This window comes from Elgaria multicarinata, chromosome 13 (genome assembly GCF_023053635.1).
Source record: "Elgaria multicarinata webbii isolate HBS135686 ecotype San Diego chromosome 13, rElgMul1.1.pri, whole genome shotgun sequence".
Taxonomy (NCBI): Eukaryota; Metazoa; Chordata; class Lepidosauria; order Squamata; family Anguidae; genus Elgaria; species Elgaria multicarinata.
Window position 1 is genome coordinate 13,109,477 of NC_086183.1, and position 20,342 is coordinate 13,129,818.

Consider the following 20,342-nt stretch of genomic DNA (forward strand, 5'->3'; position numbering starts at 1 on the left):
AAAGCATTGATCCCAATACTGATCCCTCTGGGACCCCACTGTTTACATCCCTCCATTGAGAGAATTTACCTTTTATTCCTACCTTCTGCTTTCTGTTCTTTAACAAATTACTAATCCAAAAGAGACCCTCTCCTCTTATTCCATGATTGTCAAATCTGATCAGGAGTCTTTGGTAGGGGAGTTTGTAAAAAAAAAGGCTCTTGGAAGTCCAAGATCGCCCCATCCACATATTTATTGACACTTTCAAAGAACTCTAAAAGGATAGAGACAGGATTTACCTTTGCGAAAGCCATGTTTTCTTTTTCAGCACGGCTTGTCCTTCTATGTACTTACTAATTTTATCTATAATAATGCTTTCAACCAATTTATCTGGAACAGACATTAAGCTATCCAGCCTGTAATTTCCCAGATCCCTTTTTAAAAATTGGTGTTGCATTGGCCATTCTCCAGGACACTGGTACAGAGACTGATCTTAGGGATATATTATATATATTTGTTGGGATCAACAATTTCACATTTGAGCTTTTTAAGAACTCTAGGGTGGATACCATCTGGGCCCGGTGATGGATTAACTTTCAATTTGTGAATAAGGCTGAGAACTTTATCTTTTGTCACCACTATTTGCCTCAGTTCCTCAAACTCCCTCCTTAAAAGCATTGGTGCAGGCACCGGTATCTGTCCTACATCTTCGACAGTGAAGACCGACGAAAAGATTTCACTTAGCTTCTCTGAAATCTTCTTATCTTCTTTTAGTACTTCTTTAACTCTATTGTCAACTCTATGGCTAGACCTGCTGATATCCTGGGGATCTCCCTGGATATCCCTGTGTGTTCACATGATGCACAGGGGATCCCAGGAGCAGGGAGGGATGATCCCTCCCTTTCCCTGGGATATCGGCATAGCCTTTCCCCCCACTTTTTCCGTGGTCTCGGGATGATGCTGAGACTGCAGAACACGTGGGCGGGCGTCACAGGTTGTCCTGGCTCCTCGCAAGTAACCGCGAGGAGCCGGGAGCTGGACACGGGGTTGGGGGGAGGGGGAGGGTTTTTTTTAAAAAAAAAAAACTTACAGTTTTCGGATGAGCATTTGTGCACTCCTTCTCCTTTAAAAAACAAAAAACAAAATAGTGGCCGCGATGTCATGTGCTGCGCGTAGACGAGGGCGACAATCTTGCGATTATAAAATCATGAGATTGTCGCCCTCCGACCCCCCTCATCCAGCCATGGCCCAGCCGTCCAATGGCCTCCCTAGATGGTTTCCTGGTTCTCAAATATTTAAAGAATTATTTATTGTTGGCTTCGATGTTGTTAGCGATATGCTGCTCAAATTGCTTTTTTTTCTCACCTCACCTCACCTCTTTGCACCTCCTTTGCGCGCATTTGTTCTCATTTGGACAGGACTTCCATTTTCTGAAGGAAGGCTTCTGTTCTCTAATAGCTTCCTTGACACTGTTTGTTAACCACGCTGGTGACCTCTTGGACTTGGTGTTACCTTTCCTAACCTGTGGCTTACATTCTAGCTGAATTTCTATTATTGCGGATTTGAGTAACCTGCAGGCATTTTGAAGGAATTTAACCCTCTCTTCCTTTCCATTTCCCTTTTACCACTTCCTTCATTTTAGTGAGATTTCCCCTTTTGAAGTCAAATGCGACTGTGTTGGACTTCCCCGGCAATTTCCCTTTAATATCAAATCTAATAGTACTGTGGCGACAAGTTTCCAATTGGTTCAACAACATTCATATCTTGCATTAGCTCCTGGGCAACACATTTAGGATTAAACCTAGGGTCACGTCCCCTCTGGTCGGTTCCATGACAAACTACTCTACAACACAGTTCTTTGGGGCATCAAGAAATTTAACCTGCTTGTTGTGACTGGAACACGAGTTTATCTGGCCAATGTGGAGGGCCATTGAACTCATCCTTTATTACAAGACTTCCTTTTTTTGGATACATGCATGATTTCATTTTCCATCTCAAGATCACCAGGAGCATTCTGGCCTGGGTGATGATAGCATGTCCCTAGTACCAAATAACTTTTGGAACCCAATATTGTCCCCACAGCACGTCTGCCAGAGCACCTGTCCCTTTCAGATTTTCTAGTCTGCTTTGCATCCTGCCCTCATTGACGTACAGAGGAACACCTCATTCTGTCTGCCCTTCCCAGTTCTTCTTATAGGGTTTATATCCAGAGATGTCCATATCCGGCTGGTTCTCTCCACTCCACCCAGTTTCCATTGCATCTACTATATCTAATTTCTCCTTTAAAACTAGGCACCCCAGTTCTCCCATCTTGGCTCCAAGGCGTCTAGCATTTGCACAGAAACACCTAGACATGGGCCACAGCTAGACCTAAGGTTTATCCTAGGATCATCCAGGGTTCGCCCCTGCCTGAGCACTGGATCCCCTGTGTGTCACCTAGATGAACATGTTTGACCTCTGGACGATCCAGGGATAAACCTTAGGTCTAGCTATGGCCATGGTGTCCCTCCCCAGATATCTCTGCCACATCCATTTTCTACGTTGGCCCCGAGGGCTCTTTAACTGGCTGTTATGTCTCACCATATGCTCCTGGCCTATTCTCTCTCAGTCTCCATTTGGGCAATCAGAAACATTTTTGTCTTCGGTCTCAGCTAGGCCTACGGGTCTAGCACAACAGAGGGGTGAGGATCTCACGATATTGTTATCATGAGATCTCCCCCTCTGTTTACACATGGTGTATGATTACCTCAGAGGGAGAGGACGTCGCAGCTGCCATTTTTGTTTTTTAAAGAAAACAGAAGAAGTGCACGAGCGCTTGCGCACTAAAAGGTAGGGTTGTTGTTGTTTTTAAATTAATTTCTCCTCTCCCCCCACCCCAACCCCAATGGGGGCAGAGCTCTTCAGGAGCTGTGCGCCCCATGCGCGGTTCCCAGCTCCTCATGAGTAACCACGAAGAGCTGGGACAAACCGCAACGCCTGCCCACACGTTCCACATTCTAGGGATCATCCCGAGATGGCGGAAAAAGCGGGCTGAGAGGGTAGGGCGATATCTCAGAGAAAGGGAGGGATCATCCCGCCATGCCCCCAGGATCCCCTGTGCATCATGTGGACACACAGGGATGATCGCCCCGGGATATCGCCCCGTCTAGCTATGGCCTTAATCTCCTAGGAATGATTTAACCTTAATCGGAAGCTTCCCAGCTCCTGCCACCTTTCCCCCGGGGTTCAGTTTAAAAGCTGCTCTGCCACCCTTGTTGTGTTTCGTCTCAGAAGTCTGGTTCCATTCTGATTCAAGTAGAGCCCATCCCTCTTGTACAGGCCCGGCTTTTCTTGAAATATTCCCCAGTGCCTAACAAATCTGGACCCCTCCTGTCTACATCTCATTGAGACTCCTCCAGCTTCACTTGTCTAGCTGGCCCTGTGTGTGGAACAGGTAGCATTTTAGGGAAAGCTACCTTCGTGGTCCTGGATTTTTAAGTTTTAACCTAAATTTGGTTTCCAGGACTTCACAACTATATTTCCTCACATCATAGACCACAATCAGTGACTCCACCCTAGCACTATCTACAAAACTCTCTAGTTGATGCGTGAGTTCAATCCCAGCGGAAGCTGATTTCAGGCAGCCGGCTTGGGTCGACTCAGCCTTCCATCCTCCCGAGGTCGGTAAAATGAGTACCCAGTTAGCTGAGGGAAAGGTAATAATAGCTGGGGAAGGCAACGGCAAACCACCCCGCTATAAGGCCTGCCAAGAAAATGTCAGCAAAAGCTGGCATCCCTCCAAGAGTCAGTAATGACTCAGTGCTTGCACGAGAGGTTCCTTTCCTTTCCTTTTCCTACACACCCATCACAAATCTATGTGTCTAATGATCAAGGCCTCAGCTAGACGAGGGTGTCGGAGGGAGGCGATCTCGTGATTTTATGATCTCGAGATCGTCACCCTCGTTTACACGCGGCACGCGACATCGCACCCGCCATTTTGGTTTTTTGGTTTTAAAGGGGATGGAGCACTCGAGCGCAGGAGGTACATTTTTTTAAAAAATAATCATTTCCCCACTCCTCCTACCCCACCCCTAATGGGCACAGAGCTCCTGAGGAGTTCTGTGCCCCATGCTCACCTCTCAGCTCCTCGCGGTTACTTGTGAGGAGCCGGGACAACCTATGATGGCAGGCCACACTTTCTGCAGTCTCGGGAACATCCCGAGACTGTGGAAAAAGTGAGAGAGAAAGGTAGGGTGATATCCTGGGACAAGGGAGGGATCATCCCTCCCTGCTCCCGGGATCCCCTGTGCGCCATGTGGACACACAGGGACGATCCCAGGGATATCACCCTGTCTAGCTATGGCCCGAATCTCCCTCTACTAGAAGCCCCAGGCCCATGGAGGTTCATCCTTAGTGCGAGAGGATATTTGTTCATCTTCTGAGAAATGGGACCCTTCTAAGAAGGGATCATTTCCCTCTTCCTCAGACTGACACCCACTTTCCCTGAGACCTCCCCCTCCATTCTCTGTGGCAACAGAGGAGTTGTCATCCAGGGACTGGGACACCCCTATTATGTCTTCTTTGTCATCACTGCTACCACTTGCTGGCCTGACAGAGAACCAGTGAACAAGCAGGCAGTGGCATCTACTACTTTGCCTTCTCGTCGACTCCATTGCCAGGGCCAGAACAAGAAGCAGAAGAACAAACGGGTTGGAATGGTAAAGAGGAGAAAGTCCAGGGGACTCTTGTCAATGGGCCCCTGCTGGGGTGTGGACCCTCAGCACGCCCCCGACCATGCCTACCCTTGACACCTGCTTGGGACATGCACAGCATTGTGCTGTAAATCCCTCTGAGGAACAGGCATGTGATTATGGGAGAGGTGAATATTAGAAAGGGGGTAATATACATCCATGGCTAGAGGTGCCTTTAAAAAAAAAAGTGTTCTGATTTAAGGAACAACCCCTCATAACTCTGCAAAACACCGTGGTACCTCAGGCCCGCTTAACAATGCAGAAGCTCTAATTAATCTGTAGGAGGCACAAGAAACTACTCCACTCATAAATTGCGAAGAGGATCGGAACGTAGCACTGAAAGAGCCAATGCCAACCCTAGAAACTCAGTGGGACGTTCGGGGCCTGAGAGAAAAATCTACCCTGAAGGGAACTATCCCTTTGGATAGCCTCTGTATTTTGCCAAACCAGGTTCAGGCAGACCAACCAAAGGCACCGACGAATGGGCTCAGAAGCTCATCACGTAACCAGAAAGAAAAAGTGATGCTGGTAGGGGCGAACAAGCGAAGGCAGGAATACCGGATTGTGTGGAGAATGAGACAGGGCAAATAAATCCTTTTGGCATGGACACTTCCCCCTGCTCTTCCTCCGCCCCACAACCAGGCTGTTGAAGACTAGAGAGGGAAAGAGCTTGCAGATAAATTCTGCCATTTGCTCTCCTAAAGAGCCTTTAAGGAGTAACTGCATGTGGGGTGGGGGGGGAAGGTGTACATTCGCTAATGGCCCCTGAAAAAGCCGTGACTAGCCATCAGGTCTTTTCAAGCCAAAGGGGGTCGAACCGAGGTACAAGCAAGAGAGGAAATGGCGAAGGGGAGGGGAGGGTGGTTGCTGCAGGGAAACAGGATGGAGACAGGAAGCCGCGAGATTCCGGTCCAGTTCATTGCAGCTGTACAGAGGAAGCTGAGCAGGACGGGTGAGGAGAGGGGGGATGGGATGGATAGCAGTGGAGGGAACAGCTTCTGGCTGTTAATGTAGGTCTGCTTGGCGACAGGGCGAACTGGAAGAGAGGGGTGCATCATGGGAAATCTCTTCTCTATTGCCATCTCACTAACCAGCTCTCTCCCCGGGTAGGGAGGGCCCTAACATGACGAAGAGTGAAGCAGTCACCTCAGGCGGTAGATGCTGGGAGGTGGCACCTAGGTAATGAAAGAGAGAACTGTGGGCCGTGCAGGCTGCAGCCTTCAGGGGCAGTGGAGGATACTGTCCCATTATCAGCTGGAGATAGATCCATCTGCCAGTCCAGTCAGCTTTTGCACTTGGAATGGGAAAGGCACCATCTTGTCCTTTACCTCAGGCAGCTAAATATCTTGGGCCGCTACTGCCCGCCAGGACAGTCTTTCACTCAATGCAACAAGGAAGGAGGTCCTCACAAGATGGGGAGGTGTTTGGTTGGGAAGGGGGCAGGCAAGGTCAAAATTAGGGATGAGCCAATCTTAGGGTGACCATATGAAAAGGAGGACAGGGCTCCTGTATCTTTAAAAGTTGTATGGAAAAGGGAATTTCAGCAGGTGCCATTTGTATGTATGGAGAACCTGGTGAAATTTCCTATCATCACCACAGTCAAAGCTGCAGGTGCCCTGCCTTCTTTTAAATCTGGTATAGCTCCTGCACTTTAACTGTTGTGATGAAGAGGGAATTTCACCAGGTTCTCCATATAGACAAAGGACACCTGCTGAAATTCCCTTTTCCATGCAATTGTTAAAGATACAGGAGCCCTGTCCTCCTTTTCATATGGCCACCCTAGCCAATTTGCCCATTTTGCTTTCTCTCAGATTATTATTTTTTAATATAAAGTTCTTTCTTTCCTGAATATGAAGGACTTTGAGAATGTTGGTACATACTGATCAAAAACGAAACAAAATTGTCACCCATCTGCACTGTCCAAATTCAATAGATTCAGCGATTCCCAGACTGGACTGGACCCGCCTGTCATCTAGGATCATGTCCAGTTTAGCCCTCAATCTACGGAGGTGGATAAGAAGATGGTGCCAGAGGTTCCTTGACTTCTCAGTCATTCTGAGTGTCTGTCATTCTGTACTAACCACTTCCAGTCCAGCTCCTGTCATGTCCTGGTTTTTCTTTTCTTTTCACCACTGAGCCCCATGCGGACCTGAGAAAATGAAACTAAGGGCACAACTCTATGCATGTTTATACAGGGAAAGAAGTCCTACAACTCCCAGCATTCCCCAGCCAGCATCTCTGGCCATGGATGTATATTAGCCCCTTTCCAACATTCAAAAGAAGGGAGGAGCTGTGGCTCAGTGGTTAGAGCACCTGCTTTGCATGCAGAGGGTCCCAAGTTCAATCCCCGGCGTCTCCAGGTAGGGCTGGAAAAATTCCTGCCTGAACCTCCTGAGAGCTGCTGCCAGTCAGTGTCGACAAAACTGGGCTAGTTGGACCAAGGGTCTCACTCTGTAGAAGGCATTCTTGTGCCCCTATGAATGGAAACTGGATGGTGTTCAATCAAGCCCCAAAGACTGGAAGTTTATGCGCACACAGATTTGTCTTTCCTTACAACCTTCACTAGAGCCGTTTCTGTAAAATCCTAATGCACCATCAGCATCCAGCTGAAAGAGAAATCTGGAATGCTCGTGTGGGCGCTGCATTCTCCTCCACTACAGAAACTCAAATACAGAAGACTTTAGCTGTTGTGGTTGACTTTCTGTATTTTTGCAGCAACCTTTCCATACTGGGGTTACCAGGGCATCCAAGAGAGGAAACACTGAGCAAGAATCTCCCTTTCACAGGGCAGGGTGAGACAGGACTGGTGCATGAAGAGGAAAATCTTGCCCAAGGCTACGGAATGAGTCAGTGGCAGAGCCAGGAAGACACTCACATCATCTTTAGAAAGCGTTGCCTTGCCTCTCTCCGTGGCTTCCTGCGCAATGGAGTGCTTGGGAGTCACCAGAGGCCATAGCTAGATGGGGCTTTATCTCGGCGTCAACCCCGGGATCATCCCTGTGCGTCCACATCATGCACAGGGGATCCTAGGATCAGGGAGGGATGATCCCTGGACCATTCCCTGGACCATTTTAGTTGCCTTTTTCTGCATTTTTTTCCAGCTCTACATGCACATTACTTGTATACCACTTGATAACCAAAAATCTCTAAGAAGTTTACATTAAAAAAAAAACATACATCCATACTGATTTATCATGGTTAGACTACTACAATGTACTTTATGTGGGGCTGCCCTTGCACCTGGTTCAGAAGCTGCAGCTAGTGCAGAATGCAGGAGCTAGAATGTTTTTCTGGGCTTTAGATACCTCTTGTAGATGTATCTGTTTACTCAAGCTTGGCTGGCTGGGAAATGCTGGGAGTTGTAGGGCTTTTTTCTCTAAACATGCCTAGGATAGTACCTTCATGTAGCCAGTTCTTCTACTTAATTCAGCCTCGCCCAGCCCAGGACCTCCCAAATCTACTGGATGACCATTTCCATTATGCCCAGCCAGTACAGTCACACTGGCAGGGACTACTGGGAGTTGTCATCCAACACGAAGCTGACTTAGGTCCTCAGACTTGGCTCACAAGATCAGCTGCATCAGTTTAAAAATCATGCAGTGCGCGATTTGAACATTCCCTTGGATGGATGTTTCCTTCCACACCAAAAATGACCACTGTATTGGACAGAGGTCCACGTGGCTTCAGTAACATCTGGATCAGCATCCCCTCTGGCTCTGGAACTATTTGGGCTTTACCTATACCAGCAGTGCCAGCAGGGAGGAGCAGCAGCACAGGCATTAAGGACTTCCTACACACCACCTTTCTTCCACCCACGTGGAAAGCCACTCTGCATGGAACCACAGCTGCACAGAACACCATGGACACACACAATTACATTCTAGCAAAAAGTTGACCGTGCTTCTGCTGAGACCAAGGCAGGATCTACACTACTGCTTCATAGTAGCACTGTTGGGGCCCATGACACATGCCATATACTGCTTTCATACTGCTTTCATGGTATTATATCCTGCTTGGTGTAGATGTGTCATGAGCCCCAACAGTTGTCAGTGCACTTCAGTACCACTATGAAGCATTATAGACCCTGCCTCCATATACCTCTTTCATACCACTTTCATAGTGCTATACCCTGCTTGGTGTAGATCTGGCTCACGTTTGTTTTCAACATGAACACTGTCACAAAGAATGGTAAGAACCTTAACTATGGCCTTAGCTAGACCTAAGGTTTATCCCAGGGTCATCCCTGTTCATGTAAATGACACACAGGGGATCCCGGGAGCAGGCAGGGACGACCCCGGGACGATCCCAGGATAAACCTTAGGTCTAGCTAAGGCCTGTGTCTGCGTTGACATCGGAAGAGGGCAACCCTTCACTGAATACCCTAGTGGGACAGGCAACCCACAGCCTAATTTCAAAAACACCTTTTCACACAATTGGTTCAGCCCTGGCAATACACTGCTTGGGAATAAAGAGAGAGAGAGAGAGAGAGAGAGAGAGAGAGATAAGGGGAGGGCACAGAGAGAGAGAGGCAAGGACATTTTCTGCAGGGTAGTCTGTTAACCATGCAGTGTGATTTGATAACCACTCTGCACAACCCAACAACAAACTATGGGTTCTCAAGGTGACTTGTTTGAGAAAAATAAGGAACACTGTATGGTTATTAAAGCACCCTATGGAAAATGTCCTGGGTATATATATAATATGCTAACTCACAGTTCAACAAACAACCCACACACAATCACTGAGTACGGGTCAGTGTGTTGTGCAAACCCAGGCAAAGAGAGAGAAAGAAAGAGAGAGAGAAGGGGTAACCCACCAATTTTTGGCTCTGGACCCCCATTGCTGGCTTTAGCCCTATCCACCACCAACATGCCCTTCCCCCAACAGAATACCCATGAGAGGATGCAGCACTTGTTGGAAAAAGGGTCACCCAACTCTGGTTTAAATAGATGTAACTCGGTCGACAGACAAGGGCCGAGAGAGGAGCTAAAATACAGGATGGACAGATGGGAAGGCCAACTATGGTAACAGCTGCAGCATCCAACAATGGTCCCAAGCAGCCTAGCTGCTGATGGAAATCAGGGAAGCAAGAGGGGTAGGAAAGTCCCAATAGGCTGGAAGCACATTTGGACATTTGCATGGGGGCACTGCATGGTTTCATAAAGGGCTGGATTTGGACATGGCCTCAATTGGCTGTCACATGAAAGAGGGCAAAGATCTGCCCTCTGCTGCCCCAGGATGCAGGACTACATCTAATGGACTTACAGGATGGTAGGTTAAGTTTGGACGTAAGGAGAAACATCTTGGTGACCAGATCAGATGGACGGTGGAGCTAATTGCTTAGGGGAGTGGTGGGCTCTTCTTCACTGGAGGTCTGCAGGCAGAAGCTGGATAGTCATATGTTGGGGATGCTCTAGCTGGTGGCTCCAATTTCGGCGGGGCTGTTTTAGTCAGAACCAGCTGTCGCTCCTTTAGAGTTCTAACTGGTTCTGATTAAAACCCAGAGCAGATTCACAGCCCAACTGAAATCTCAGCCACCAGCGTCCAATGCCTCTGAATTTGTTCCATTGAGCAGGAGTTTGGATTAGATGGCCAAAAAGTCCCCCACCCACACACCCACACACCGTCCCTACATCCAATTACAATTCTATTGATTACAAATCAACGTCGTTTTGTTCAATCCTGCAGAGCGGAAGTTTTTGGGCAACCTGCCCTCACATCTGCAATATGCCAGAGGGAAATGCAAGTTTTTGAAAACTTGGTGCCGAAGGAACCCTGGCTGTGAAATGCAAAATTGGCAGGACCCCGGGCGCTAACCGAATGAATGTGATAAGGATCGCAAAGTGCTTTGCACACTGGAAGTGCTATTGAACGATAAATGCAAGCTCCCTACCGAAGCGATGACTTTCACAAGCTTGCGGGGGCTTTTTCAGGGCAGAGTGGATGAACATTCTTTTATGAATCCATTCAAAATTCTAGTGGCCCACACTTCCCAGATGCCATTGAAAACTTTGAATAGGCAGAGGGGATGTCTTGGTGGCAGGGTGGGGGTGGATTGCGGGGGCTGCCTCGTATGCTACATTTTGTACTTGGTAATTTCCTGAGTACAAACTGCATGTGCCGGGCGACCTTTCTGAATGGCTCACGGATGTCTAAATAGAAAGCCTTTGCGAAATGCATAAAAATGGAGGCTTCTGCTTATGTGTACTTTACAGGCAAATGCCTCCATTTAGGCATGTGCTTGCTATTAATTAAAGACACTGTGCTCAGCCATGGAGTTTTGTGTGTAGGAATTGGTTCCCAAGTAAGATTCTATAAGATTCTTCACTTTAAGCCAATGCTAACTTGCGTGCTCTCAATATGTTGCTAGGTTACAGGAAGGGGGTAGAAGCACCAGAGGAGCACCCCTATTCCCAAATGTCAAGGTGGCCTTGTATTATTTGTATATTAAAATATCTGTACTCTGTCTTTGGATTCACAGACCCAGAAGGCAGCTAACAAGAAATCTTAAGACTATAACACACAATAAAGGCAAAAGCACTGAACACCAATAAAACACAGTGTACATCCAACATCACCAGCAAGAATTCACAGGAAAAGTCATCAAATCGCTGATGTTTGGTGAAATAATGAAGGAACACGGTTATTTGTTTATTTTCATTTATGAAAAATTTGTGTCCTCCCGATTTTTCCCTCCTTCAAGGAACCCAAAGTGGCTTACATGGTCCTCCTCTTCTACATTTTATCCTCACAACAACCCTGTGTGGTAGGTTAGGCTGAGAGTCAGTGACCCAGTGAACTCCATGGCCAAGTGGAGACTAGAATACAGATCTCCCGAGTCCCAGTCCAATATTCTAACCACTACACCACACTGAACTCTCCCTGTGAAATGAGTCCCATAATTCTGGTGCCACTGTTCTATCCCACATAGCCAGCCATCTTGCATCAGATGGGGCAGAGAAAAGACTTCTTAATTAGGGTGAACATGTGAAAAGGAGGACAGGGCTCCTGTATCTTTAACAGTTGCATAGCTAAGGGAATTTCAGCAGGTGTCATTTGTATATATGGAGAACCTGGTGAAATTCCATCACAGCAGTTAAAGCTGCAGGAGCTATACTAGAGTGACCAGATTTCATAGAATCATAGAATAGGAGAGTTGGGAGGGGCCTACAAGGCCATTGAGTCCAACCCCCTGCTCAATGCAGGAATCCACCCTAAAGCATTCCCGACAGATGCTTGTCCAGCTGCCTCTTGAATGCCTCTAGTGTGGGAGAGCCCGCAACCTCCCTAGGTAACTGATTTCATTGTCGCACTGCTCTAACAGTCAGGAAGTTTTTCCTGATGTCCAGCCGGAATCTGGCTTCCTTTAACTTGAGTCCATTATTCCGTGTCCTGCACTCTGGGAGGATTGAGAAGAGATCCTGGCCCTCCTCTGTGTGACAACCTTTTAAGTATTTGAAGAGTGCTATCATGTCTCCCCTCAATCTTCTTTTCTCCAGGCTAAACATGCCCAGTTCTTTCAGTCTCTCTTCATAGGGCTTTGTTTCCAGACCCCTGATCATCCTGGTTGCCCTCCTCTGAACACGCTCCAGCTTGTCTGCGTCCTTCTTGAATTGTGGAGCCCAGAACTGGATGCAATACTCTAGATGAGGCCTAACCAGGGCCGAATAGAGAGGAACCAGTACCTCACGTGATTTGGAAGCTATACTTCTATTTAAAAGAGGGCAGGGCGCCTGCAGCTTTAACTGTTGTGATGAAGAGGGAATTTCACCAAGTTCCGCATATATACAAATGACACCTGCTGAAATTCCCTTTTCAATACAACTGTTAAAGATACAGGAGCCCTGTCCTCCTTTTCATATGGCCACCCTATTTTAATGAACATGTAGGTTCATCCCTTGAGATATCCCAGACCATGGAGATCTTTATAAGATTTAAATCTCGCACATTGAATGGGCTCCAGGAACCAACCTGAAGCCAGCAAAGATGTAAAACTAGCAGGATATGTCAACATTCTAAAATAGTTGGAGTTTGAATATTTTTCAAAGGAACTGCCAGGGCCCATCAGGGTTCGGTCTAGAATCGATGGGTTCTCGATCCTGGAAATGGATTTCAATGTCTTAGGCCTAATCTACACCAAGCAGGGTATTGCACTATGAAAGTGGTCTGAAAGAGGTATATAAAAGGCTGGAGCCACACCAAGCAGGATATAGCACTATGAAAGCGGTATATGGTATATGTCAATGGGCCCCAACAGTTGTCAGTGCACTTCAATACCACTATAAAGCAGTCGTGTGGCTCCTGCCTTTTATATACCGCTTTCATACCACTTCCATAGTGCAGTATTTTGCTTGGTGTAGATTAGGCCCTAGATACAGTAATTCATGCCTTAAGGTGTGATCCTATGCATGTTGAGACAGGAAAAAGTCCAAATGGGAGTTGTACGACTTTTTTTTCCTGTGTCAACATGCATAGGATTGCACCCTTAGTGACAGCCAGCTAGACTACTGTAATATACTTGCTAAGGCACAAATTACTGTAGTTAAAGTATTGGAATCCATTTTCAGGACTGCGTGATCATAGATTCTAGATCCAACCCTGGGGCTTGGATTAAATTCTGCCACAGCTAGAGTCTCAATAAAGTTGCCAACTCCTGAAATAGCCCCTGTAGCAAATTAAAGAAATTTATCTGATTAATCACCTGCTTTTTTTTTAACTGAATAACCAGGCAGATGTCTTTCTGGAGAATTAAAGGAACTGCAAAACAACTTGAAATGTAAAAAACAAAAATGATCACATTATCAGAAATCCATCTTTAATATTTTCTTTTCCCTTCCCTTTTACAGAAACGCATGAGCAAAATGTCCAAAAAAGCCTCAGACAAAACACAACAAAATACAAGCATGGTTTTAATCCTGTCCCTCCACAGATCAATCAACTAAAGCTTTTGTTGATTAATCTAGTTAAACCAATTATAGGCTACCATGATACTAAATTCATCTGGCAGAGCAAATCTAGGAGGCAAAAGTAGGTTCATTCATCCCAATGAAGGTCTTATATGACAGAAGTGTACAAAGTTATGAACAGAGCCAAGAATGTGGACAGGGAGGCATTCTTCTCTCTCTCTCGAAGTACTAGAACCCAATGGGGTCACATCCCATGAAGCTGATTGGTGGGAGATTTGGGACATTTAAAAGGAAGGACTTCTTCACACAGCGCATAGTTAAACTATGGAATTCACTAATACAAAATGTAGTGATGGCCACTTGTTTCGGCTCCATCCACTACTGACATGCAGCGATTACCTACAAGAGCTTGCTAATAAAGCCCTTGCTGATAAAAAAGGTTGCCCATCCCTGGTTTAAATAGAGGTAACTCAGTGGAACGACAGGGCTGAAACACAGAATGGACAGATGTGCAGGGCAGCTATGTTAAGAGCTGCAGCATCCAACATCAGTCCCAAGCATCCTAACTGCTGATGGAGAACAGGGGAGGCCACCAATTTGGATGGCTTTAAAAGGGGATTACATAAATCCCTGGAGGAGAAGGCCATCCATGGCTATTAGTCCTGATGGGCTGGTTGGCCACTGTGGGAACAGAATGCTAGACTAGATGGACCGTTGGTTTGATCCAGCAGGGCTCTTCTTATACTCTTAGGCCTGGGTGAAAATGATAACATAAATGTGGCCACTGTGATACTTTGAGAAACTTGATGCTAGACCAGTGGTTCCCAAAGTGGGCGTTACTGCCCCCTTGGGGGCGGTGGGATTGCATAGGGGGGTGTTAAGAGGCAAAGGGGCGGCAGGGGGGGTGCTCGAGGTGGTCTTTTCCGAGAAGCACCTCTCCAGAAGGTCTTAAAACCCAGGGACATTTTTATGGGAGAAGGTAGTTTGGTCCCAAGCCATATAGGGGAAGAATCCACACATGTATTAATACCGTTTAAGAAGAGTCCTTTTAATGGTGAATTGAAATGTTTCAAAAGCACCAAAACGCTAATGAAGAGACATACCCTGCTTGGTGTGCCCCACCACGCCGGCTTCAAAACAGAGGCGTTCGCTCTCTTTTTCCTCCCTCCCTCCCTTTGCAAGCCTGCGGCGGGTGCTTTGGATTTTGAATAATTATTCAATTAATTGTTACTGTTTTGAATTTTATTGTTATCTTCCTTAGTGGGTCGTTGAAAACGGCTATTCTGAATAATGGGTTTTATAGGGGTAGGGTAGGGTAGGGTAGGGGGCACTGGGCATGAGTTTGTGGAACCAAGGGGGTGGTGACCTGAAAAAGTTTGGGAACCACTGTGCTAGACCAACAGGACAGAAACTGTGAAATGGGCCTCTCATGCAACACCTGAAAAATGCACGAGAGATGCAAACATTTAGGAAGAGAAGGGATCCTGAGAAAGGCAGAGCCTTCCTTGCCCCACCAGTGAAGACATGGGAGGGTGGAATGCCTTCCAGAAATGGTTCCTGATTCATCCATACTGGAGTTCTCCACCAGTCGCCCCATCATCCCAATTGGTTGCAGTAATTTTTTTAATTGTTTGTGCTTTTAGGATGAATCTGAGATGCCTTGCTCAGTTCCAACCCGATCCGCAGATCTTTACACATAATATGCATATGATCAGATTGCAATCCTTCCAACAACCTTGGCATGTAAGTCAGTGCCCCCATCACCACCCATATTGCCGACGGGGGCACTGAGCCCAAGAGAGAACTCAGTTTGCACAATCGCAGCTGGGGAAATACACCACGGGGACTTATTTTCCCTGCCACACCAGTGGGGGATTAGCAAAATTATTCTCTTGGCAGCGCTGCTTGTCATGTCATGCAAACCTGGTCAGAGTGACTTGTTGCCATGAGCAACAAGCCACCAGAAGGTTCTGGGTGGCTTGTTGCCCGTGGCAACAAGTCACCCTGGCTAAGTTCACACAACACAACAAGCCATGCTGATGAGGGTAATGACGCTAATCTTCCGGCACAGGACTGTCATGAGCCGGCTGATTAACAAGACACCTTGAGATCTTGTAAACTCGGACATTTTACATGATCTCACACAACACGCTAACCCACACTCAGAGGTTGAGTGTAAATTTTTGTGGAACTGTGGGTTGCTTGTTAAACCATAGGTTAGCGTGTTGGCTGAACCTGAGACATTTTCCACAGGGTGGCATGTTAACCATGCCCTCTTTTACTCTGATATTGCAAGAGATTATGGGGCACATCTGTTTTTAAATCACTCTGCACCTGCTTTGGAGCCAAACATGCAGGAAGTTCTGGCACAATCTTATACCAGGTCATGCCATTGCCATTGGTCCATCTGACTTGTAGCAGTTCTCAAGCACTCTTCAAATACTTAAAAGGTTGTCACACAGAGGAGGGCCAGGATCTCTTCTCGATCCTCCCAGAGTGCAGGACACGGAATAACGGGCTCAAGTTAAAGGAAGCCAGATTCCAGCTGGACATCAGGAAAAACTTCCTATTAGAGCAGTACGACAATGGAATCAGTTACCTAGGGAGGTTGTGGGCTCTCCCACAATAGAGGCCTTCAAGAGGCAGCTGGACAACCATCTGTCAGGGATGCTTTAGGGTGGATTCCTGCATTGAGCAGGGGGTTGGACTCGATGGCCTTGTAGGCCCCTTCCAACTCTGCTATTCTATGATTCTAAGGCTTTAGATTGAGATCTTGCTCGATTTCTAGATACCAGGGATTGATACTGGTACCTACCACTGAGCTACAGTCTTTTTAGTCCTCATGATTCTGGATAAAGGGCTGATTTAAAATGGGCCCTACAAAGCTGCCTTATACCAAGTCAGTCCTCTGGTCTACCTTATCCAGTGTTGTCAACACCAGGCATAGGCAACCTGATGCTCTCCAGATGTTTCAGGCTACAACTCCCATATATCCAGCTAGCATAGGCAATGATAACATCTGGAAGCCACCAGGTTGCTTACCTCTGATCTACAGTGATAGGCAGTGGCTCTCCAGGCTTCAGGCAATACACGGAGGAGAAGGCTATCAATGGCAACTAGTTCTGATGGTTATATGCTATATATAGAATCAGAATGCCTATGTACACCAGTTGCTAGGGGTCATGAGCGGAAGGCAGCTATTGTCACACTTGTGGGCTTCCCATGTATGCATGATGTGGAGAAAGTGGGCAGGGAGTTATTTTTCTCCCCCTCCCATATAATCCTAGAGCCCGGGGTCATCCCATGAAGCTGATGGGTGGGAGATTCAGGGTAGATAAAAGGAAGTCCTTCTTCACACAGTGCATAGTTAAACTATGGAACTCACTACCACAAAATGTAGCGATGGCCACAAATTTGGATGGCTTTAAAAGGGGGTTAGACAAATTTCTGGCCTTTCAATGGCTACTAGGGGTGTGCATGGACCCCCCACTCTGCTTCACTTTCAGATCCGCCATTTTTCGGATCAGGCCGCTCCGCCCCGCCTCCACTCCGCCTATGCCCACTCCACTCCGCTCGGAGCTCCGGATCCGGATTGGAGCTCCGTTCCTCCCCCTATAGGGGGGGTTACCGGGCCCTGCCGCCATCGCTGCCCATGCGGCGACGGCGGCAGAGCCTGGTAAGGGGGAGGGGGGCCTTACCTGCCTCCGTCCATGGTCCGTCGCCGTCTTCAATTGAGCCCGCGGTTCCACCAGGAAGTCTGGGCCGCAAGCGGCCCAGACTTCCTGCTGGAACCACGGGCTCAATTGAAGACGCTGACGGACTGCGGACGGAGGCAGGTAAGGGAGAGGGGGGGGCGTTTACCAGGCCCTGCTGCTGTCGCCGCATGGGCGACAGCGACAGCGGCAGGGCCCGGTAAACCCCACTTACCTTTCCGGCGGAGCTCCGGATCGAGGCGAAGGATCCGCCTTCACCTCGATCCTCTTCGCCACGCTCCGCCGGCCCCCCAAACCTCTTCGCCTCCGCCTTAAGGGCAGGCGAAGCCCCCCGCTCCGCTTCTAATTCGCCGGTCCGATTAGAAGCGGAGCACATCCCTAATGGCTACTACCGTATTTCTTCGATTGTAAGACACCATTGATTGTAAGACGCACACTAATTTCAGTACCACCATCAGAAAAAAAACCTCTAAGACACACCCGCGATTCTAAGATGCACCCCATTTTTAGAGATGTTTATATGGGGGGGAAAGGGCATCTTAGAATCGAAGAAATAGGGTAGTTCTGATGGCTATGTGCTACCTCCAGTATCAGAGACAGTAAACCTGTATACACCAGTAGCTAAGGAACATGAGTGGGAGGGTGCCGTTGCATTCATGGTCTGCTTGTGGGTTTCCCATGGGCATGTGGTGGCCACTGTGTGAACAGGATGCTGGACTAGACGAACCCTTGGTCTGATTCAGTATAGTTCTTCTTACGTTGGCCTCCAGCTATACCTGGAGATGCTGGGAGAGAACCTGGAACTTTTTATGTTCTAACACTAAGCTACAGTGCTTGCTCAGGGCCTCTCCTTCAGAAACCTGCTTTCTGAACAGAAAAATAGTCTCTGGGACCCAGAGAAACACACACACACACAGGAAACAGAACACTCACTTCTGCTTAAAGCTGAGGAAGCACCGTGTGCAAGAGTAGCCATAGTAACCTTTCCCCTGCAGCCCTATCACCCATGAGTGCTATCATCTCCTCACAGCTCAGCTCTTGGCTGGGAAAACAGGATTTCCGTTGGAAGGAGAGGCCAATTCCCGGATCTGCTGAGTGTTGGAAGAGAGGCGGAAATTGGGCCGGTCAAGTTCTGGGAGAAACCCCCAATTTGGGGGAAGGAGGCATTTAAACAGCCACTGCCAAAAAATATATATATAATCCACAAGAGGAACCAAGTACACTTGTGGGTGTCTGCGCAAAGCAGAAGGGAAAAAAACCATTTTCCTCAGAAGCTGTCCTCACAACTTCAGAAGCTGTTGTTGTAGTGGGTGGGTTAGAATTCTCATGAAAATGCATGGAAGTAATTCCTGCATGGTACAAAGACAACGGAAGTACAGCTGGCCCTACCATTGGGCAGAGTGAGGCAGGGGCCTCAGGCAGCAGGTGCTGGATTCTGTGGAGAGAGGTGGTCGGCGACAGCAGGCCCAGGTTGTTTCCCTCCATTGGAAGTCAGAGCTACCTCTTCCTGGCCTGCTCCCCCAAGCTAGCCTGCAGCCCTCAGGTGGTGGGGTGAACAATGTTGCCCCATCCTCAGTGAGGAAATAAGATTCAACTGCCAATCTGGTCCACTTCTGTAGGTGGAATAAGGGCTGGGGGAGGGGGGGCACCCCAATTTGATCTTTGCCCCAGACAGCAAAATGTCTTGGGCAAACCCTGATAGCAACAACTAAAGATGTATGAAAACCTAGGGACTTTCTTAGGGCTGCATTGGCACACTATAGAACCAGGGGATAGGGCTCAGGGGCAGGGCTAAGAGAAGGGGAGGGGCTTAGGAAGAATCCCATCAATGGCAGAGAAAGAGAGGTGGTGTGTGGGGGTGCCGGGAGATGAAAGCAAATTGGGAGCATAGCAGAAAGAGAATTAATGAACGTCATCACACAGGGGAAAATCGTGTTTGCTTACTGTCACTTCTCCGCCCACGCATTTGTCCCTCATTACTTCCTCTTTTGAAAGAGGAAGTAAACAACTTGCATGTGGCCCATTCCGTGGGCCGTTTTGATCCCACTGCTTCTCCTGCACTCAGCAGGAGTTAGCAGCAACTTCCATCTTTAAAACTAAGTCAGACTTACTGCGGGGAGGGGGGACGAGTTGTCACGTGAAGAAGGCTAGAAGGGGCGGGAAGCACACAGAAGGCAGATGACGTGAGAGAGACCCACAAAAATCCGTGAGTGCCCAGTAATGGAGCGTGGGATAAAACGCTCGTCTGATGGAGCTCAAAAGCAGATGGAGACACAGATGAGTCCAGTTCCTCAGACAGGCTGGAGCAGCAAGAACACGGTGCCGGGGCAGACAGAGGACGAGGAGGGTGGTCACAGGTGCATTTCAAGCAGCCTTCCCCAACAGGGCGCCTTCCAGATGTTTCAGACTACAATTCCCAGCATTCCTCACCATTGGACACCCGCGCTTGGGTCGGGGCCAGCTGAAGTCCAAGGCATCTGGAGGCCACCGGTGCTGGATGGGAGGAAGGCTGCTGTGAAAGGATCCCGCTGTTCTAACCATTACACCCCCGGCCCTACAATGGTGGAGGGGGGGGGTCGCGACACGCGCGCGCCCACACGCCCCTCCGAGCAAGTCCGGATCGGAGAGCGCCACGGCGAACGAAGCCCATCCGCTCGCTTTCTGCCACCGCCTTTTGCTGGTTGCCGCGGAGCGCCTGGTGGCAACCGAGGGCGGGGGCGTAACTCCCCAAATCGGAGGCTAAGCGCTGGCCGGGGAGAGTTTGCGTCCGGAGCGCAAGAAAGCAAGCGATTCCCAGACCCCGCGCGGGCGCAGGCACGCACAACCCCGCGCTCTATTTTAGTCCCGATCTTAGGCACGTGGGAATGGGGGGGGGGGTTCACAAAAGGAGCTGGTCGGTCCAGGCAATAAACAGGGAGTGGGGAGGCGAGCGGTTTCTTCTTCCGCCGGCCCACCCTGGCGTGGAAGGCGGTGGGGGGCGCAGCCCGAGAGAGGAGATCAAGGGGCCTCCGCGC

At 48.4% G+C, this 20,342-nt stretch overlaps 1 protein-coding gene across 1 annotated transcript in view; it reads right to left on the reverse strand.

Annotated features, from left to right (window-relative positions):
• The window catches only part of FGR (FGR proto-oncogene, Src family tyrosine kinase), a 70,615-nt gene that overhangs the window by 49,638 nt on the left and 635 nt on the right, over positions 1–20,342 (reverse strand). The gene's annotated exons all lie outside the window — the stretch shown is intronic.